Source organism: Peromyscus leucopus, unplaced genomic scaffold (assembly GCF_004664715.2).
Source record: "Peromyscus leucopus breed LL Stock unplaced genomic scaffold, UCI_PerLeu_2.1 scaffold_470, whole genome shotgun sequence".
NCBI lineage: Eukaryota > Metazoa > Chordata > Mammalia > Rodentia > Cricetidae > Peromyscus > Peromyscus leucopus.
Window position 1 is genome coordinate 40,185 of NW_023505366.1, and position 21,556 is coordinate 61,740.

The 21,556-nt window shown below is 47.9% G+C and overlaps 1 pseudogene; it reads right to left on the reverse strand.

The window, feature by feature from the left end:
• LOC114700315 overlaps positions 1-21,207 on the reverse strand; it is a 29,350-nt pseudogene extending 8,143 nt beyond the window's left edge.
• Positions 21,208-21,556: the final 349 nt, after the last annotated feature.

The following is a 21,556-nucleotide window of genomic DNA, read 5'->3' on the forward strand; positions in this document are numbered from 1 at the left end:
CTAGCATCCTAAATTGCTCTCATCTCCAACAGGCCTGGTTAGCAGACCACTCACCTTTGGGGTATTCTGGAGGCAGAGGTCCTTTAGCTAAATTCAGTTTGTGTGACTTAATGTCTCCTAAGCAAATCTATTAGTAAGTCCTTTATAACATCAGCTCTATTACTTTGAGTTTCTTCTACATCACCACTTCTCACTGGGTAAGTACAATATCCCTTGTAAACAGGATCAGCCCTGTCCATCCAATGTGCCATAAGGGACAAATATCACCTCCCTCTGAAAGGGACAATTCACATTTTCCACCAAAGAAGTACCTCAAGGTGTCATTCAGAAAAAATGTACTCTGTGGGCAGATGAAAGGCACTCTAACAAACTGTACTTTCCAAGTACCCTGGGGGCGAGATGAGATCCAGCCCTCTTTTCACACAATCCTCCAGAAGGGCCACATCCATGTGGTTGCCTCCACTTGATCTTGGGTTCCACAGGTCCCCACACCCTCACTGTCTCCAAACTGGCTTTGCTACTTGGTGGCAACAGGGCCAACAGCAGAGACCTGCTTCTCTGAGCTTGTCTTCCCTTTCATCTCTGAAGGCCAATACACCTTTGACCTCTGACCCTCAACCACTCCAGCTGGCCTACACAGCTCTCAGCAGTACCCTCCACCACAACCTCCTGGATAGGCTCATCCCTGACAAGACTAGCTGGGGTTCCCAGCTCTGCCCTCCATGATTCTCAAGCAGTACCTCAGCATGGTCACCACTTACCACATCTGGCCACCCATCCAGAAGTCACCTGATAAAGTCTGGCTACCTCACAGCCAATCAAGACCACAGCCTCCTCTCTTCTTCAAGATGTCTTTCCCTCTCACAATGGCTTGGGTGGGAGCAATTCTAGGGACTTCTATTCAGAAAAGCAGATACAGGAGCCCCTGAGAAGCCAAGAGCTCAAGTCAACTGGAAGAGGACCCAGAACCAAGGCTAGCCCATCCAAAAGCCATGTACTAGGACAAAGGCCAGCTGGTAATGCTGCCAGCCCAGCAGCCACTAGGAAAGGGAAGAGCACTCTGGCATGTGTTTTGTGCCTGGTCCCAAGCCTGGCCCCAGATGTCAAGCAGCCTCATGTCTTCCCAGAAGCCTCACAGCACACTCCATTCTAATCTGGCCAGCACTGAGGTATCTCCTGCTACCAAAGTTGAGGATGCTGCCCCTCGGTGTCAAGGTTACACAGTGGTGCTTCCCACCCTGTGGTCTTGAACAGTGAGTGTCACTGGTCTGCCTCTATTGCCTCAAGAAGTCTTGGTCAAAGAAGCTACCGTCTGCTAACCTGCAAAAGTCACAGGATAAAGCCGCGGCCCCATGTTCTGACCACAGGAAGAAAAGAGACGTACCACGTGACTCTAAGCACCTATTTCCAGTCCTGACATCCCTACTGTGAAGATTTAGGAGATTAATTACCATTACTCCCACCAAACCCCTCTTTAGAATCTCCAACCTACTGAAAAAAAAAAATGGCACATACTTCAAACACACAAGCTAAATCAGAGGCTGCTTCCCAGGGCAGCAACCTGCAGCTAGGGTGTGAAGTGCCCAGCTCCAAGGAGAGCAGGCTCTGGCCTAACCAGGATCCATCTCCTCACTTGTCATGCAGGCACCTGCTTTCGTCTAGGCTGTGATCACGTGACTGTAATGCACCTTATGCCTGCTGGCATATGGCATGTGTGGTGCATTCATCATTACAACCACCCTGCCAGGTGCAACTATTAATGTCCTCTTTATACACTGGTTGCCTAAAGAAAGTAAACAACTTGCTCAGAGTTTCCCTAACTTGACATGGAGCTGGCCTTCCAGACTCCAGATCCTCAGCCCCGGCACTAAGCCATACACCCTCATAGAGAAAATCTGAGGCCTTCCCACACCAAAACCAGCACCATCCCATCACTTCAGTCACAAAATTGGGCTCTGCCAAGAAGAAGGAGCACAAAAACCACAGTGCCCCAATGAAGTCACCAGAGGGTTACTAAGTCAGAGACGATGCACTGGAAGCCAAGTGCTGATTCCAGCATGCCGGTCCAGCCCCACTCCTTTGGTACAGTCCTAGTCTGGTCCACCCTAGGATGGGCTGCAGAAAGGCAAAGACCCACGAAGGGTCAGCTGCCTGACAGAGAAGCAATCAGAACCTGGGCCCAGCTTTACACTGAACAAGCAGGCCTCTCTGACTCGACAGTGAGTCCACTGAACCACTTTCCTCTGCTTAGATGTACTTTCCCTTTTTATAACTGAGTTTAGTCTCCTTTCCTGGATGAACAGCCTGCTAAAATCAGAACCTGCTTCTACAGGCTATGGACAGTTCACTGCACACTGTACTCTAACAGCTGGCGGCCAGGAAGTCTGCTGCCCTAACCTCTAGCCAACAAGTATTTGTTTTTAAATGAGGCACCAAAGATAGAAAACGCTATTTTAGCAGAGAAAATAAGAGTAAAAAGTCAGCCCTGGGACCAAACCATGTGAGCCAACTTGTCCTCTGAGAGCAAGAAAGGCAGCCTGCTAGTTTTACCACCAGCCTGCCACAGATCCAAGTGCTAGGCAGAGCTGTCTCCCAGAGTTCAGACTCTTCAGCTGAACAGCGTCTCAACCTTCCTAATGCTGCGACCCTTCAATACAGTCCTCATGTTGCGGTACTCCCCCAGCCAAAAATTATTTCATTGCTACTTCATAACTGTAATTTTCTACTGTAAATATCTCACGAGAAGGATATCTGATATGCAATTCTGTAAAAAGGAACATTTGACCCCCAAGGGGTCTCAACCCACAGACTGAGAACCACTGACTGGAACAAAGGAAAAGCTGGCAAGGACACAAGGATGCATGCAGACTCTGGTTTTCCCCTTCATCGGGTATCACTCATCAGTCCTGGAAAAGACCATCTTGACCTTTAGACATGTGGGTGCAAAAATGAAAACCATCAGAGGACGGCGTGTGCCGAGCTGGGAGGGGCAGGGTAGAGTGGAAGCATCTTCATGAAGCACAGACTACATCTGACAGTTCTCAGCACCAGCACATCAGCTCACCACAGCACTGCTCGTTCTTCTGAGCAACCCTCAGGAACACCACCCAGGATGGATACACCATGCTGTGTCAGTGAATCAAAATCCACACGGGCATCCTTTGGTTCAGCAGGAATGATGGCCTCCTGCATTGATTGCCACCTCCTGTGTTCTTCTTCCATGACACGACGTTTAAAAAAAGTCCCTGCACACAACTGCCTAACTTGACTCCTCCATTTCCAGGAGTCAAGTCAAGAAAGAGAAACGTAGCCTGCCTAGCACCTGGCAGGTTGACTCTAGCTGGATGAAGGAGATGGACTTTCCTGTCTTAGTTGGCGTTCTATGCTATATAAACACCATGCCAAGGCAACCTGGAAGAAAGGGTTTGTTCAGCTTACAGCTTCACCTCAGTCCATCACCAGGACAATCAGCAGGAAGGCAAGCAGGAACCTAAAGCAGGAGCTGAAGCAGAGGGTGTGGAGGAGTGGTCACTGGCTTGTTCCTCCTGACTCCCTCAGTCTGCTTCCCTATTGCACCCAAGGTGCACCTCCACAATGAGCTGAGTCTCCCCATATCAAATCAGTAGGGAAAAGCACCACAGACTTGTCCAGGGGCAGTCTGTCTGGGCCTTTTCTCAGTTGATGGGCCCTCTTCCCAAATGATTCCAGCTTGCGTCAAGTTGACATAAAACTAACCAGTGAAGTAGCAAATGGATGCAGGTATTTTTTTTGGTTTTCAGACAAGGTCTCTTGGCTGGCCTCAATAGACTCATGGTCCTCCTGCCTCAGTCTCTGCATGGTCACCAGACCCAGCTTACCAGTTTGGATTTTAGATGCTTTGTTCAGAGGTCCATTTCCAAACGTGCTGCAACCACTATTTAACAAACAAAGACATTCTAGCAAGCAAGTCTATTCAGCTGCACCAAAATAAGACAGGATGACGTGATCACTACAGAGCACCTAACTGTCCTGCCTCTGGGCTGAATGCCACAAGCACTGGCACCCCATGTACTCAGCATATCCATGCAAGCACGGTTTTCCATCGTGGTTGAGTTCTGAATGTCAACCTGAGTCGTCAGACTATGCAAACTCCTCTCAGCAGAATTTTCCTGGACTCTGCTAGTATAGATTCCACTGTAACTACTCTTGCTGGAACGGGAGTCCACCCACCCTTTACAGAAGCAGCAACTGACAGCTCTGTGCCACAGTCTCCCACCTGCTTCCCGGTGCCCAGGGGAGTATCTGATAGGGGCGCTTCAGGGGACGGGAGAGGGCCAGCTGAAACCAGAGCACCCCACCTTGCTGTATCCCTGATGTCCAAGTGTCTTCTCACATTTCTTGAGAGCAATGCTGGCTGACACTGGCAGCTGCAGCAGGAAGTACCACTGCGAGAGCAGCATCCCACCAAGAGGGCAGGCTCCGACAGCTGTGCACTCAGACAGGTTTTCATCAAAACAAGCGCACACACACACACACACACACCACACACACACACACACACACCCTGGTGTGTTCTTTTTACATGGTAACTGACTTAGAGTGTTATAGGACACTGCACATCCACAGGGCTCTACCAGTTTTCAAACTCCAGTGTGGCCGGAACCCTCCTGTCAGGAGACTTACAGGATCTTCCCTGTTCCCTGGCCATCTGATAAAGCTATAGTTCTGACTGAGCAGGGAGGTGAGCTCTCTTCTCCAGAAACTGGAAGACAGGCCAACCATACATAAAGCCTAACTGTGAGCTGGCAGATGCAGGGCTAGCTCAGACAGCTGCTAAAGTTCCAGCTAGACTTGCGGTAAGTCAGACCAGAGCCCTAACGACCAGCCCAGGAAACAAACCACCTGCTCAGAGCTAACAGGCTCATATGGCCAGGACATGTTAACAACTGAAAGCTTCCTGCTTCAACTCAGGCCAAGTATCATCCCCTGGATCTGCCTGCTCCAGCTTCCCCAGGCCAGGAGCCTGCAATGGCCCATCCCAGGTCTCCACACTCCTCCTCTCAGGGCAGGGCAAAGACAGCCACTCTGCAGCCCAGCTGAAAGCCCTTCAATACTTTATCCTATAGTCTGAGCAGAGCACATCCCTGGGTCTAGATGTGCATGCAGCACACACTGCCACAATGACTCTGGGCTTGCACCCTGCCGTTCACCTGAATTTGAACCCTGCACCTTGCACCCTGCACAGGCCATTCCTTCACCTGCATTTGAACCCTGCACCTTGCACCCTGCACAGGCCATTCCTTCACCTGCATTTGAACCCTGCACCTTGCACCCTGCACAGGCCATTCCTTCACCTGCATTTTAACCCTGCACCTTGCACCCTGCACAGGCCACTTATTCACCTGCATTTTAACCCTGCACCTTGCACCCTGCACAGGCCACTCCTTCACCTGCATTGAACCTGCACCTTGCACCCTGCACAGGCCACTCATGACCTGCATTTTAACCCTGCACCTTGCACCCTGCACAGGCCATTCCTTAACCTGCATTGAACCTGCACCTTGCACCCTGACAGTGGACTGCCCTGCTCTATCTGTTGCCCGAGTGGAGCCAGATGCCATGTCCCACCTTCAGGTGATCTCCTGACTCTTAACCACACCCCCTCTCCCTCCACAATCCCTCTCCAGATGAACTCCAGCGACAGTGACCCTTCCATGCTCACCCAGGAGATCCACCCCATCTTAGCACTCCTTCCTGTCTAGAAGCACACCTGGACCAGGTGCACTTTTAACTGTCATCACAGCCAAGGAAGACAGATGTACAATGAATTCATTAAAAATACAAGATCATTTTATTAGGAGCCAGCTTCTAATTACTACTAAGTCTGCTCTGGGAAGAGGTGTTTATAGTATGACAGAATGGAGCACAGCTCAAGGTCAACATTAATGTGACTTACCAGCAGAACAAGGAAAGAGGTGTGGGCGTGTCAGTGCGCCTGCTACAGTCACACCCGGGTGAGCAGGGAAAGTTTGCAAACAGTGGAAAGACTCCCATGTTCAGTGCATACCGAACTCACCGAGCTGTTTACACAGCAGATGTCAGGCGCTGTGGTTTGTTAGGCTTACTGCAAAGTTTCAAACCTTGATTTTTTTAGAGTATTTATTTATTATCTATTTAGTGTCTATGGGTGTTTTTGCCTGCATGTATGTCTATGCACTACATATACTAGAAGCCAGGAAAGGGCATTGGATTCCAGGGAACTGGAGTTACAGATGTTCGTGAGCCACAATGTGGGTGCTGGAACTGAGTACCTGGGTCCGCTGCAAGAGTAGCCACCCATATGCTGGCAGTTTTGGAGGCAGAAACAGATGGATCTGTTGAGCCAGGCTGGCTGACATAGTGAGTTCGAAGACAGCTTCGGCTACATAGAGACCCTGTCTCAAAAACCAAAGAGAGAGAGAGAGAGAGAGAGAGAGAGAGAGAGAGAGAGAGAGAGAGAGAGAGAGAGAGAGAAGAAAAAGAAAGAAAAGCCACCCCTGAGTTTTTAACTCCTAAGCCATCTCTTTAGCCACCAATGTTTGTTTGTTTGTTTGTTTGAGACAGGATCTCTCTACATAGTCCTGGCTGTCTTGGAACTCACTCTGTAGACCAGGCTGGCCTAAAACTGAGAGATCCATCTGCCTCTGCCTTCCAAGTGCTGGGATTAAAGACATTTGTCACCAAGCCCAACCTTTAATTGTTTTATATCTAAAATTTTAGATATTTTTATTTATCCTCAGAATGGTACTTTATAAACTTGACTAAAAATTAACATAAAACTTAACAGCAAATTAAATAGCAAAGTGTCAGTGGCAACTGGCAGCCCCTAGAGGAAGAATTTAGGAAGAAATGCTAGTGGATGATGAACGGGTGGATCAAAGTGGACATTTACCTTGATTCAAAGTGCTTCAGAAATGTTTATTTGGTGAAGTGCTCACTCTTCAGAGCAGCAGAGCCTGAGTTCAAGCCCCAGACTCCAGTAAAAAGTGGAAGGACAGACTGCACAGAAGCTGATCTCTGACCTCCACAAGTCTCACCTTGGTAGGCAACCCCTACACCCAACATACATATGCAACAGTAAAAAGTATTCTTAAAGCATCTCCTCACATAAGGCATACTGGTCATGCTAGTGAGCAGAAGTCTAGCCCAGTATCTCCTCCACACTGCAGCTCATCTGACGGGCAGCGAGGACACAGCCCCAGTTCTACAGACTCGGCACACCCTGAAGGCAACCTGGATCTAGGCGGGAGGCTTCAGACAGCAGAAGCTGAGGGACTTTCTACAGTTATCTCATGGAGCTACTGAGCACTTCAGCTGTGGCCACTCCAAATTAAGATATGCTCTACGTGTAAAATACACACTGAACTCCACAGCTACAGCATTCTTAAATATGTAAAATGTTTCTTAAGTAACCGTGTATGAGTGTGTGGTACTAGGCCTGGAACCCAGTTTGTTAATAGACTGACTGACATAATTACATGGGTTGACTTTCTTTTCTTCTATCATGTACCCCAGGCCAGTCTTGAACTATCTCTGTAGCCAAGGATGAACTTCTGTCTTCCAGCATCCACCTCCTAAGTGCTAGGATTACAAGCATGCACCACCATGTCCAGTTTATGTGGGGCAGGGCTAGAACCCACAACTCATGTGTATACTAGGTAAACGCTCTACCAACTGAGCCACATGATCACTGGTTGACTTCTCAAATACTCAACTAACCCAACACTCTTAGAATAAGCCCATTTGCAGGCGGATCTCTGTGAGTTCGAGGCCAGCCTGGGCTACCAAGTGAGTTCCAGGAAAAGGCACAAAGCTACACAGAGAAACCCTGTCTCGAAAAACCAAAACAAGAACAAAAAAAAAAAAAAAAAAAAAAAAGAATAAGCCCGTTTGATCATGCTGTATCATCCTTCTTACACACTGTTGGGTTAGACTCAGCAATATTAGGTTAGAATGCTATGGTAAAACGGTCTGTGATTTCCTTCCTTTCAATGCCTTTTGGCATCACAGTGACACAGGCCTCATCACATAAGGGAATCGGTACTACCTTTTCCCATCCCAATTCCCTAAGAGTCAGGGCCGACTTGGCATTATAGTAGAGCATTCTGGACCTTTATCAGACTTTAGAATACCTGACATACATAACAAGACATCTTGAGATGAGACCCCAGTCTAAACACGAAATTCACTCAGGATTCCTGTATACCTGACGACAAGCTAAAGATAATTCTATATAACAGCTTAAAGAAGGTTGTACATGAAATTCCTTCTATTTGGGTCAAGCTGGTGCTCAAAAGATTCCAGATTGTGGAGCATTTGGTTTAGAAATGCTTAATCTGTATTTTTAATTTTATTTTCCCTTTACATTTGTTTATTTTTGCAAGAGTCAGAGAGTTGGTTTTCTCTTTCCACTAGGTAGGTCCTGGGGATTGAACTCAGGTAGTCAGGCTTGGTAGAAAGCACCTTTACCCACTAAGTCATCTCACTGGCCAGGCGTCAACCTATAAATTTTCTTAAATTTACGGCAGAGAGTTTTTGGGCTTAGAAGTGGTAACTCTTCCAGTCTTCCCAGAAGTCGCCTGACTCTCTGGCCTTCAAGTGGTCGTTTCTCTGGTGGGAAGGGACTCTCCTGACACACTGGGAACCTCTGAGGTGCTCTAGATATACCTCCAGCTCAGCTTGGCAGGCTGCCATGGCTGAAGCCACTGCACAGCTGAGGGTCGGGGCAGCTGCAGTGTTACCCCATTGCTGCCTATTTATATAGAAATGCCACCCAGCCTCTGCCCCAGTTTCTGGCACAGAACTCCTAAAAGCCCTGGAATTTCCAGGGTAACAAAGGTTATGGGGCACTTTTGTTCTAATGAGGAAACTCTAGGTAGCTTCAAGGTAGGGCTGGTCACCAGAAAGATGATGTCAGCATCAAAATCCCCCAAACTACAGGGAGAAGAAGGACTAGAGATTGAGCTAGTCATATATAGGTATAGTCTGATCAATCAGGCCTATGTAATAAGATCCTCATAAAACCTGTGAACAGTAGTGGGACCCCAGGAACTTCAGGTTTCAGGAAGGTGGTACATTTAAAAGACTCAAAAGCACCACACCATCTCACTTCCCAAACCCCACCTTACACATTTCCTCTACCTGCCCATATACAAACTGATAGCAGGCATGTCCACTGCTAAGAGGAGAGAGATGGTTTAGCGGTTAAACAGCACTGACTGATACCCCAGAGGACTCAGGTTCAATTCCCAGCACCTGCATGAATGCACCGATCCGAGTCACAGCACCAATGTTATTCATTAAGCAGCACTGTTTACCATGTGAGAAACCAGGGGGCAACAAAGCCCACTCTAAGAGTTTATTAAGGGAAGGAAATAGAAGGGGGTACTTAGGCCTATGGAAAGATTGTGTAGGAAGAGGAGGAGGAATATGTGAAACCCACTTTTTTTCTGGTTTTTTGAGACAGGGTTTCTCTGTGTAGTTTTGGTGCCTGTCCTGGGTCTCTCTCTGTAGACTAGGCTGGCCTCGAACTCACAGAGATCCTCCTGGCTTTTGCCTCCCGAGTGCTGGGATTAAAGGTGTGCACCGCCACTGCCGCCACCACCTGGCTGTGAAACCCACTTTTATAGATCCCCCCACCAACATGCGCATATGGGCTTACTTAGCTACACCATGCATTCGCATAGATTACATTATGTAGAACATAAGGCCCTGGGATGACTAAGCATCTTGCCAGCACATGCGTGGTCATGGAGGAGTGGCTAGCAATTCTAACACTGCAACATGCCACACGCATCTCAGGACAGCTACAGATAACATCATAACACAACGTCAAAAGGCCAGAGACTCTACTCCTAATCACCCAGCAAATGTACACAGAGTACTTTCCTGAGTGCTGAATCATTCTAGCAAATTATCTAACTGGAGGATGGGGTCATAAAAGCCCTTGATTTACATTCAGAAGTGCAAGTGACCTGAGACTTGCAACTAGCATGTGGAACTGGGACACTGTCTCCCTTTAACTTGTGGAATCTGATGCTAATTTCACAAATATGGTGTCAAACTTAAGTGAACTTAAGTGAACCAGTCACTCTCTAGAGAATGGACAAAGCAGCATGTGTCTAGTGTGGGGCAGGGGACCCCACAGTATGTCTCTCAGCTCACTGGCCTCGCTGCCATCTTGTCCATCTCTGACAGTTTGGGGCAGGAAATGTCCCCAGTCCTCCACCTAGACCCAGTGTGGAAATCCTCCACTTAGGTCCTAACCTCTGCTCTCTAAACTTCCCATGCCTGTGGTCACCAAAGGGTGTCTACAGACATGCTGTGACTTACGGGACTCGGGTCACCAGTTCCTAGCACAGAGCTGAGCTGACAGTCTCAGGTCATATTGCTGGAACAGCGTATATGCACATGGACAGAAACCCTGGATAGAATCCAAGGTCCTCTAACAACACAGACAAGTCTCCAGATTCTTCCTGAGGAGTCAGAAGGCTCTGCACCAGGACTGCAGGACAAAGTCACGGAGAATCAGGAATAAACATTCCCCTAAGGGCAGTAAAAGGGAGGCCAGGACCAGGGCTTTTGATGTCCATGAATGCGGCGGTGGCAGTGGCTGGGCCTACAGGTCAATCGCTACTTTGTACCACACTTCTCTTACAATGTTTTCCCCACTGTACTAGGGACTTTCCTGGGGCACTGCTTGTAAGCACTTTTTGGTTTTTTTGGTTTTTGTTTTTTGAGACAGAGTTTCTCTGTGTAGTCCTGGCTGTCCTGGAACTCACTCTGTAGACCAGGCTGACCTTGAACTAATAGAGACCCACCTAACTCTGCCTCCCCGATGCTGGAATTAAGGCGTGCACCACCACTGCCCAGCTTGTAAGCATTTTTTATTTCACATAATTTATCTCCATCATCACTTGTTTTAAAATCTCTAGTAACAAGAATTCTTGGAAAGCAGCCCTTTTATTTCGTTAGTAGTGGACAGGAGATGACAGACTGGCTATACCGTTTAACTGGTGCACGTGGCCAGGTGTAGTAGCACACACCTTTAATCCCAACACTAGCAGATGGAACTCTGAGTTCTAGGCCAGCTTGGCCTACAGAGTGCGTTCCAGGACCACAGAGAAACCCTGTCTCAAAAGAAAAAAAAAGAAAAGATAAAAGAAAGGGTGCACGCAGTGTGACAGTGGCAGAAGCCTCCCCTAGCCAAGGTGCACTCTGGTGCTTCTGTCACCAGACGTCAAGTACAGTGGATGAGGACAGAGCACACACTCCCTTGACTTCCATCCCTGTGGTAGTCTCCTGCTGCACTGACTTCATACACTGCTCTTTACTGCAGGCATGTACAGACAGGAAGAGCACAGTGCATTCAGGGTTTAGTACTTGCCCTCATTAAGGCATGCTCTCAGGGGTCTGGGAACATATCCCAGCAGATGACGGGTACTCTATAAATCAACCCCTAGACACATTCTACAGGACTTTCCTAAATTATGTCATAGCAACTTAGAAGTCAAATAAAGGCAAGAACACTTTCATATCGAGCACTAAAGAACCATACAGCTCCAGCACAGTACCACAAAACTGTCCTGTCAACAAGAAACCAAAAGGAAGAAGCTAAAGACTGCCCTGCAGCTAAGAGATGGTCTTGTGTCTCAGCTGGGAAAACGTTAGCTGTACAAGCATGAGAGCTGGGCTGAAATCCCCAGGAGCTGTGTAAAGCCAGGTGTGGTAGTGCACATCTGTAACCCCAGTGCTCATATGGGGAGATGAGGCAGAGACAGAAAAACCCCTGGAAGCTTGGGCAGGAGACCCTGTCTCAAACAAGGTGGAAGGTGAAGACTAAAACCAGGAGTTGTCTCCTGGTTTCCACAAGCACAGCTGCATTCATATTCTCTCTCTCTCTCTCTCTCTCTCTCTCTCTCTCTCTCTCTCTCTCTCTCTCTCTCTCCTCTCTCCCCCCCCCTGCGTGTGTGTGTGTGTGTGTGTGTGTGGTGTGTGTGTGTGTGTGTGTGTGCTGTGTGAGAGAGAGAGAGAGAGAAGAGAGAGAGAGAGAGAGAGAGAGAGAGAGCATAAGAGACGATCTCACGGCCAGGCCATCTCTGGAGGATGCTGAGGAGTAGATGTGAAGTCCTGTGGGGCTTGAAGCAGGGAGGACAGGTAGAGACTCCCTCTCAGTAAGAGAGTCTCTCAACCAAGTTCCCCTCCCACGGCTGTTCAGGCAACTACAGCTCACAGAGTTCGTAGAGGTCAGCTCCCAAGCAGGCACTAATCACACTTCCCTGCTTCAAATCCTCCCGAGGTCTACACTGTGCACAGGGCTCTTCATCATCTGGAATAACTCGGTCCTCTCTAGGCCAGCCAGTGAGGCTAAGCTCCAGAGCAGAGGTCTCTTCAGCAGGCGGCCCTGCTCAAGGCCTCCTCCAGCCTCTGCTTGCCCTGTACAGGCCGCATCAGCCAGTTCCTGGAACACTTCCCAGAGCGTTTCAAGACCCACTGCTTAGGACAGCAGGCTCCATGCTGCCTTCTTCCATTCTTTCCACAGCACATCTTGAAGGAACCCATATCTGGGTTCTGCCTCCCTCCCTCTCAGTCCACTTACCCTCCTCTCTGCGGGCTCTACTTCCCCTCTCTAGCGCTCCAACTGCACATGCTTTCCTCCATCCTCCTCTCCGGCAACCCCCCGGCCCCACTCTTCCTCACCCCCCAGCCTTCCATCACTCTTTTAAAGCCGTTTTCCCTTGACAGTTAGAAATACAGGGAGGGCAACAAAATGCAGAACAAAACCAAACACCTTTATTGCCACAAGTTAGAAGAGGCCATCAAGAGTGCACTACCATAACGCATTCACTTCCACTTTTCTTTTTTCATAGAGGAACACAGCATAAGATGAAGTGTCTCTGATTCCCACTGACCGTCCTCTTCTGCACCCTCCCATGCAAATGCTAGCACCTTTGGAGCACACAGCACAGCCTTCCAGTCCAGTCTGGTACTTTCCTGAGCAAGGAAAATAAGTTTGCACTCTCCCAGCACCTAACACAGTAATATCGTAGCATAGTGTCATTCCAGGGCTTTCACTACTGACCTCATTGCTTCTCCTGTCCCCAATGACTGGAGGCCTCAGTGTCCAACCCTCATCCCAAGTACCATCTTACACCTCCCAGTGACCTGCAGAGAAGATGTTCCAAATGTATAAGGCTAGCACAGGGCACAGCTGGCACATGTTCCGGGGATGGCTGGCTCTGAGGCTGTGCAATGCCATTGTGCTGCCCTCTTCCTAACAATATCCACTGTGGTGGTTTAAAAGAAAATGGTCCCCAAGGAGTGGTACCATAAGGAGGTATGATCTGTTGGAGTAAGTGCAGATCTGAGGTCAGCCTGGTTTACTGAGCAAGTTCCAGGACAGCCAAGCTTAGGCAGTGAAGGAAACCATGGGAAACAGAAAGCTGGTGAACAGGGGGCCATGTTCCAGCCCTAATAAACAGCAGAACTTGGCAATTTTGGCCACATGGTTCTGGAGTTAAGGACAGAAGGAAAGGGCTATGGAATTTGCCTCTGAGACTAAGGAAAGCCACTAAGGCCAGGCTCATGTCAGGGGTGTCCTGAATGGAGGCCAAGAGAGGCCACTGCATGAAGCTGTGAAATTGAAGCCTGGATTGCCTTGGAGACCCCAAGATGTTAGAGATGTTAGAGATGCCAGGGTCGTGGAATACCTGCGAGGAAAGCTGCTAAAAAGGAGTAGAACCAGCCTAAGAGAAAGAAGGGTGTTACAGTCAACAAGCTGAAAAGAGTTGGAGATCTGAAGAGTGTTTTGACATCAGAAATGCAGATGCAGAGTTTGGAGTTTGCCCTGCTGGTTTTCAGTCTTGCTTTGGTCCAGTATTTCCTCACTATGCTCCCTTCCCTATGTTTTGGAATTGTAATGGTCCTATGCCATTATATGTTGGAAGTAAATGATCTGGTTTTTTTATTTTGATTTTATAGGGAATTACAGTTAAGAGATTGCATGAATCTCAGAAGAGACTTTTGATTTTTGAACTTTTACGTAAGTTTGATTATTTATAGACTATGGGACTTTGAAGTTGGACTGGATGCATTTTTGCATTATGACATGGCTACAAGCCTTTGGGGGCCAGGGAGTGGAATGTGGTGGTTTCAAAGAAAATGGCCCCAAAGGAGTGGCACTATTAGGAGTGTGGCCTCTTTAGAGTAGGTATAGTCTTGTGGAGGAAGTGTGTCACTGTGGAGGTGGACTTTGAGGTCTCATATATGCTCAAGCCAAACACAGTAAGACAGACCACTTCCTGTTGCCTGCAAGTCAAGATGTGGGACACTTAGATACTCTTCCAGCACCATGTCTGCCTGCACACAACCATGTCACAGCATGGTGATCATGAACTAAACCCCTGAAAATGTAAGCCACCTCAACTAAACATTCTCCTTTATAAGAGTTGCTATGGTCATGGTGTCTCTCACAGCAACTGGAACCCTAACTAAGTCAGACACCAAAGCTGGAGCACACACTGGAGCCTTACTGTGAACTATAACTTCACACCTTCAGAGTCCAGCATCTGCCTATCAGACTAAAATGTCAGAACCACTTCAGGGAGGTGGAGAAGGATGAGATCAGGGTCTTGAATGGTCAGGTCAGGACTGCCAGATGACTTTTCTCATATTGTTATCCCAACATCTCTAGTCTCTGATGAGCACAGTACCGGAGCTGCTGGGCACAGGGACGCGACACTTACGGTCATGGACCTGTAGCAGTGCTTCTGCAGGCGCTTAACCTCCCACTCCTCCAGCACACCATGAGTCATCAGCAGCTGCAGGAAGCGCCGATGGACATCCGTCATGGTACCCGCTCTTCTCGCGCTGCCCTGCATGTCGGAGGGAGCTGAAAAAGAAGTGCCACAGTCACCTCCATGCACACAAGAGCAATGGTGGTGAGTTTGCACTAGTTTATGTTGACAAGCAGACACTGCTTGTGGTTCTCAAGGTTCAGCTCCTTGTGCTGATGGCTCCAGTGGAAAGAACAGGGATCAGGGCTCAAGCTCGTTCCACTGGCTTTGAGCAGTGTGAACTGAGAGCTTCTGGAGCCACAAGTGGTTCACAGCCCTCCTGGACTAACTACTTAGGAAGTGGTAAGCGGGCAACTAAAGTCTCCATAGTGGAACAAGGACAGAAATGTCCTCCCAAGAACTCCTATAACTCAGGTGAGTTAACCCAGCTAACAGCCTAGTGCCAACCTGTGCCAATTACCACTGGACAGTTCTGAGTATGGACCCTTGTGGGATCACTCACCAGCTCAACAGCCTTGGAGAAACTAAGCCGAGCTTTGAGTTCTCCCTATGAAAGTATGATACCCACTGCTGAGAACACACCCGAGAAGCACTTAATAGACTCTACTTTCCTTCCCCTCTCCCCAGCTGCCCAATAAAACATCTGTCACAGGAGGACTGTGGGCTATTTCTACAGTCCTTTGCATTCTCTCAAAAAGGTATCTTTTGGGTCCAGCAAGATGGTTAGCAGGTAAAGACATTTGCCACTAAGGATCACATCCTGGGTTCAATCCTTGGGATTCACGTGGTGGAAGGAGAGAACCAACTCCTGCAAGCTGTCCTCTGACCTCCACATGAATGTGATGTTTGTCTATAAAGCAATAATGGCATGTGTCAGTCCACACCCACATAGAGACACACATACATACAAAAATAAATGTAATAAAAACTTATCTTTCTACAAACCACACAGATCAGAGCTGACAAACACACAACACAAGGCAGATCAAAACACTGCTCCTACCAGGCAGGCGGGGCGGTAAGCACTAAAACATGGGTTTGAAGCTGGATGGAGGCACTGAGAACATGCTGACCAGGCCTGCCTGGTCCTCACACACATCTGAACTGGACTACAACTGAGCCCCTTTGCCTGACTGTTGCTTGTGGCACATTCTGAAGCAGTTACCAGTCATCTAAGACAATCCTGTGTTCAACAAGCATATTGCCAAGATGTTAGGCCAACAGAATGTAGAAACACATTTAGCTATTATGTTCAGTCTGTTTGTCTATAAAGCAATAAGAAAACGTATCTTTAAGGCAAAAAAAAAAAATGTATTAAAAGTGAGATAAGACTACCAAAGGCTTACCAAGAACTCAGGGGGAAAAAAAAAGACACATAAAAATATGCCACTATAGTCACAGTTTCATGGCTGGCCCTCTGAGTTGGAAAGGCACACTGCCCAATGGCCACTTTCTCTACCTTGCCTGCCTGCCTGCCTGCCTGCCTGCCAGCCATCTTGAAGAACACCTCAACAGCACAGACACTTCAACAAGCCCTAGGCCTGCCTCTCTCCTTCATCCACTCTTGTCCACGCAGGCAGGCAGTCACACACCCGAGCACCCCACTCTGGTCCTCTCCCTAAACACAAGGAGAGACTAGAAAAAGGAAAACTCTGCAGAGGATATCCCGGAAAATGCCATGAATCTTGGAGGCTATGCTGACCCCCTGAGTAGAGGGCCACTACTGCACTCTGGAGTGACTGACAACCTGTTTCCTGCCCCGTTAACTAGCTTTTCTGAAGAGGAAAGGAAAGAAGGTGGACTTGTGTTTGTTTGTTTTTGAGGAAGAGTCTCACTATGTAGCCCTGGTTGGCTTAAAATGCACTATATAGACTATGCTAGCCTCAAGCTCATAGCAATCCTCTTGCCTCTACCTGCCTGTCTCCTGAGCATGCTGAGATAAAAAGCATGCACTACCATGCCTGGCTCAGATTTTTCTTTCTTAAATTTAATTCTGTCTTCCCAGACTGCCAGCTCAACGAATAAGCATGGCTTAAGGATTCAATTTCTGCCTTTGCGTGACAGGCAACATGAATTCTGGTTACACAATTAGATTAATAATAACAATGAAGAAAAACAGCTCAATAATAGAGAGCTCACCTAAAATGCACCAGGCCCTAGGTTCAACTCCTGGGATACAGGAGGGGAAAAAGGAGAGGAGAAGGAAAGGGAAGGAAGGAAACCAATTTAAAGATTAAAAATCTTTAGACCAGATTTTAAAAGTATGTACCATTACTTCTAAATGCTAGAAACCAATCTATATCCTGCAAACTGAGAGCTAATGTGGTTTTACTGAATCAAAATAGACTTTATGGTAAAATAAATAAATAAATAAAGGATTAGCAGAAATAAAGATCATCACAAAGTGGCAAAAGGTCACACAGAATACACAACTACTTAAAATGTTTAGGCCTTTATCATGAGGCCTCACGAACTTCAAGGTCAGTTCACTGGATCACAGCAGCACACACTAGTCCACACTAGGTGGGAGAGTTCAGTCCTGATTCACAAGATGGACAAAGCAGAGCACAGGGAGAGGTGACAGGCATGACAGGAAAAGCTGAAGGGGGTGACTGTGCCCACCATGCTGGCTGCAGAGCAGGACGAGCCGAGGCAGCCAGAGAGCCAGGCTACAGGCTACTGACTAAAAGGCAATGAAGTCTGAAGCCAATACCAAAGAAATGACTTTTTAAAAAGGCCATTTGTTCAGAATGTAATGAGTGCAGTTACAAATAATCCCTTCTAGCCAGGTCTGGTGATGTAGGGGCCCCAGAATCCCAGTCCTTGGTAGGGTGAAGGCAAGAGAGAAGGAAAGAGGAAAAGACATAAATAATCCATTCCAGTAATGACATCAGTCAGTCAACGCAGTGGGAGACAGGATAAATGGGAAAAGCAGATACGGAGTCAGTACACACAGAAAAAAGTTGATAAAATGTTCTCACACTAAAAAACCAACAAACACGGAATGGAGGAGAATTGTGTGCATGCACGAGCATTGTGTGATGCCGGGGGTCCAACCCATGGCTACGCCCATGCTAGACAGGCTACACTCTTGTGCTGAAGGAATTGCCTCTTACCTACGAAATGGCACATAAAAATAACTGCAGCAAACACAGATGAAAGAAAGCAGCACCACTTCAAAATGCAATTGGAATCAATGCTATCGGACCAATACAAAGCCAATCCAAATTTAAGCAGGCTTTGTGAATTACCCGAATGTGACTGACGAGCTGATTCTAAAACTCACTACAGACAAAGCATCAAATATTTTTGAACAAAAGGTGGGAAGACTTGTCTTACCAGATATCAAAAACAGGATTAGTGAACCAACTGTGGAAACGGTACAGAAATTGACAAGTGGACCAATGGAACAGAATGGAGAACTCAGAAAAAGGTACGAGTGTGTGTGGAGACACGGCACGCTGGAGAACAGGCTCAGGCCAAGCAAAGCTTCTGTGAAAGAGGCCATGGTCGGCCCACAAAATGACTGTCAGTGGTAGTGATGCTCGCTGCCAAGCTCAAGGCTGACAATCTGAGTCTGATCTCCAGGCCCATATGGTGAAAGGAAAACCTATCCTGAAAGAAAGGCATGCAGTGGGATACACCCCCAACCGCCCCCACCACACACACACAGGAGAGAACCAATCCTGAAAGAAGGCCTCTGACTTCACCTGCATGCAGTGGTATATACCCAACACACACACACACACACACACACACACACACACACACACACACACACAACACACGGTGCTGGGGCAACTGATTAGCCGTATGTGAAAAATAAAATTTAACCCTTACCTCACACCAAATGCAAACTCAAACCTAGAGGGTCATGGTTTTAAGAAAGGGAAGACTTTACAACTTTAAATGACATCATAGACAATATAAACCAAGAGTAGAAAAGAATGTCCTTAGCAGAACAAAGCCACAAAGGACAAAGCATAAAATACACTACTGAATTCATTAAAGAACCTCACCAAAAATACCAAAGCAGAGGAAGGAAGGGAGGAGGCTACAAGCTGGAAGGTGTTTAAATACACATAACCACAAGAGTCTTCAGAAGGCATGAAGAACCCCTACAGACCCAGAAGGAAAAATAAAGAGAATGAACACAGAACAGTAAGAGGCTGATGTATAAGCAAGAGTACATTCAAAAGCTGATCAACCTAAGTGTGATCAGGCAGGTGAATAAAAAGCCACACTGACACTGTCAGTGACACACACCAGAATCCCAGAACTCAGAAGGCTTTGGCAGGAGGAAGAACCACTTCGAGGTCAGTCTCGACCCCATACCCAGTGACCATACTCAACCACAGGCCAGTGTGGGCTATAGAGAGAGACTCTGTCTTACAAAAAGAAGAGAGAGAGACAGTTCAGGGGTCAAAGCATGCTGCTCCTGCTGGGGACCGGCGTTCTGTTCCCAGCACTCCGCAACAGGCCACTCACATCCACCTCTAAGTCCAGCTCAGGGGATCCAAGGCCTCTGGCCTCTGAGGGCATCATGCACATACCCACACTCAGACACACATATACATACATATAATAAAATAAATCTAAAAAGAGAGAGACAACAGGAGGGAAGGGAGAGGAGTAGAGAGAAAGGGAGGGGGCAGGAGAGAAAAGCGATCTTCAGTGGGTAAGAGTGGTGGAATGCCTGGGCTGTGACTTCCCTCCACTTCTGGTGGAGTACAGATTTCAGCAAGCTTTTCATGGCCCCAGAAACACCATTATTATATACATTCCTTACATAGGTGTCCATACTGGCCCCGGGAATGTGTCCATAGAGGCCTCCTGTAATGGAACTCTGCCAACAATATGAATGCCCATCAGCCAAGGAATAGCCATGAAAGGGATTCTAATCACATCTGGAATCCAGGACAGTGAAGAAGGAAGCAGGGTTACTCACATCAACATGGATGCTGCTCAAAACATACCACATGCAAGCTGGGTATAGTGGCGGCACGCCTTTCATCCCAGCACTCTGAGGCAGACAGGTAGATCTCTCTGAGTTCAAGGCCAGCCTAGTCTACATTGCCAGTTCCAGGTCAGCCATGGATACAGAGAGACCCTGTCTCAAAAGATAAATAAGTAAATAATAGATAAATAAATACATACATACATAAATGAACACAAAATCATACCATATGCAAAGAGCAAGTCACACATTCACACGGGAGGTCAAACACTGAAAGAACTGTACATGGTATTCATCACAGGCCCCCACAAAGTCAGTGAGACCTACCAACAGCAAGGAAACACAGACTTCAGAGCAGTGAGTACTCTGAGGAGGGGAGAGGATTCAGTGGTAGTGTGGGGGATGGGACAATATACTTAATTTGGTGGTGGTACCCATGTAGGTGTTCACTTTTTGTTCTTCACATACTTTTATAGGCATGTAACGTAATAAAAAATACACAAATAAAGCCAGCTTAAGTATCAAAGAGAGAAGTGAGGTAGGGAAGGGGGTCAGAAGTTGGGGTGGAAAGACGCACAGGAGCTATGCTTGCATATGGCTATGACAACCATCTAAGAGACGGAGAGCGGAAAACCATAGATACTTGCTGCTCACCCAAAGGACTTTAAAACGCCAAGTGTTTGCACAAGAAGCAAAGCCTGGGCACTGAATGGGCAGCCTGTGCTAGGCAGTGTTAGTTCTCTGACCACACAAACAGCCTGGTTTGGAACTCCCCAGAACCTCCTGAGGACACTTTCACAGAGGAGGGAACTGAAGCTAAAAGGCACCCCGGTGACAGTGATGGTGAAGGGGGGGTACTACAAAAGCAGTGTCGGTTCTTTAACCCGGCCACTCAGGAGGCAGAGGCAGGCGGGTCTCGAGTTCGAGGCTATCCTGGTCTACAATGAATTTCAGGAAAGAAACTGTGTATCGAAAAACATGATCACACACATAATCATAAATAAATAAAACCACGGTCTAGGTTCCTTATCTACACTTCTCCACTCTTCCCTTTGAGAACTTGGCCTGGTTTAGCGGTGTTATCTGGGGTTGTCAGTACCAAGTGCAACATAAAACGGGCACAGGAACCCTAGGCCTTTCCAAAATCGGACGAACGGATGATTCTGAACACATTTAGCCTCGGGCTTTCAAATACGGCTCCATAAACAAAACAAGGAGGCCCTGGAAGGGAGAGGCACGAGGCGGGGGTGGTCGTTTGGACACAGTGGTACAAGCGGCTATCACCTAACGGTGACAGTGTCGAGGCGCACTTTCTCCGCCTGGCCTATTATAAGATAGAGAGGCAGGAGGGTACACGAGTTCCGGGTCAGCCTGGGCTACATGGTGAGGCTATGTCTCAAAAAGACAAAAATTTAAATTAGAAATAACTTGTTACGGAGCTAGTCACAATCCGTGTCCTCTGCGGGCCTCAATAATCCCCGTCAGCGCCGACAACGCTCTCGTACGCTGCGCAGACCCCACCGCTGTCCTCCCGTCGCCCCACGGACGCCCGCTTTGGTCCCCGCAGCGCCCGCGGCCTTCATACGCACCGCACGCCCGGAAGCCGACCAGCTGCGGTCACGCCGGAAGCGGCTCTCGGGGCCCGCCTCCGAGGCGGGGAGAGATCCAATATGGAGTGTCTATTGGTGGAGTACGCATGTTCATCAGGAGAGTACTTCCGTTTCCCCGCCCCTGCCGTTGCTATGGCGCCTCAGCAGCGGTGGGCTGAGTCCTGCGCTGCGCAGTT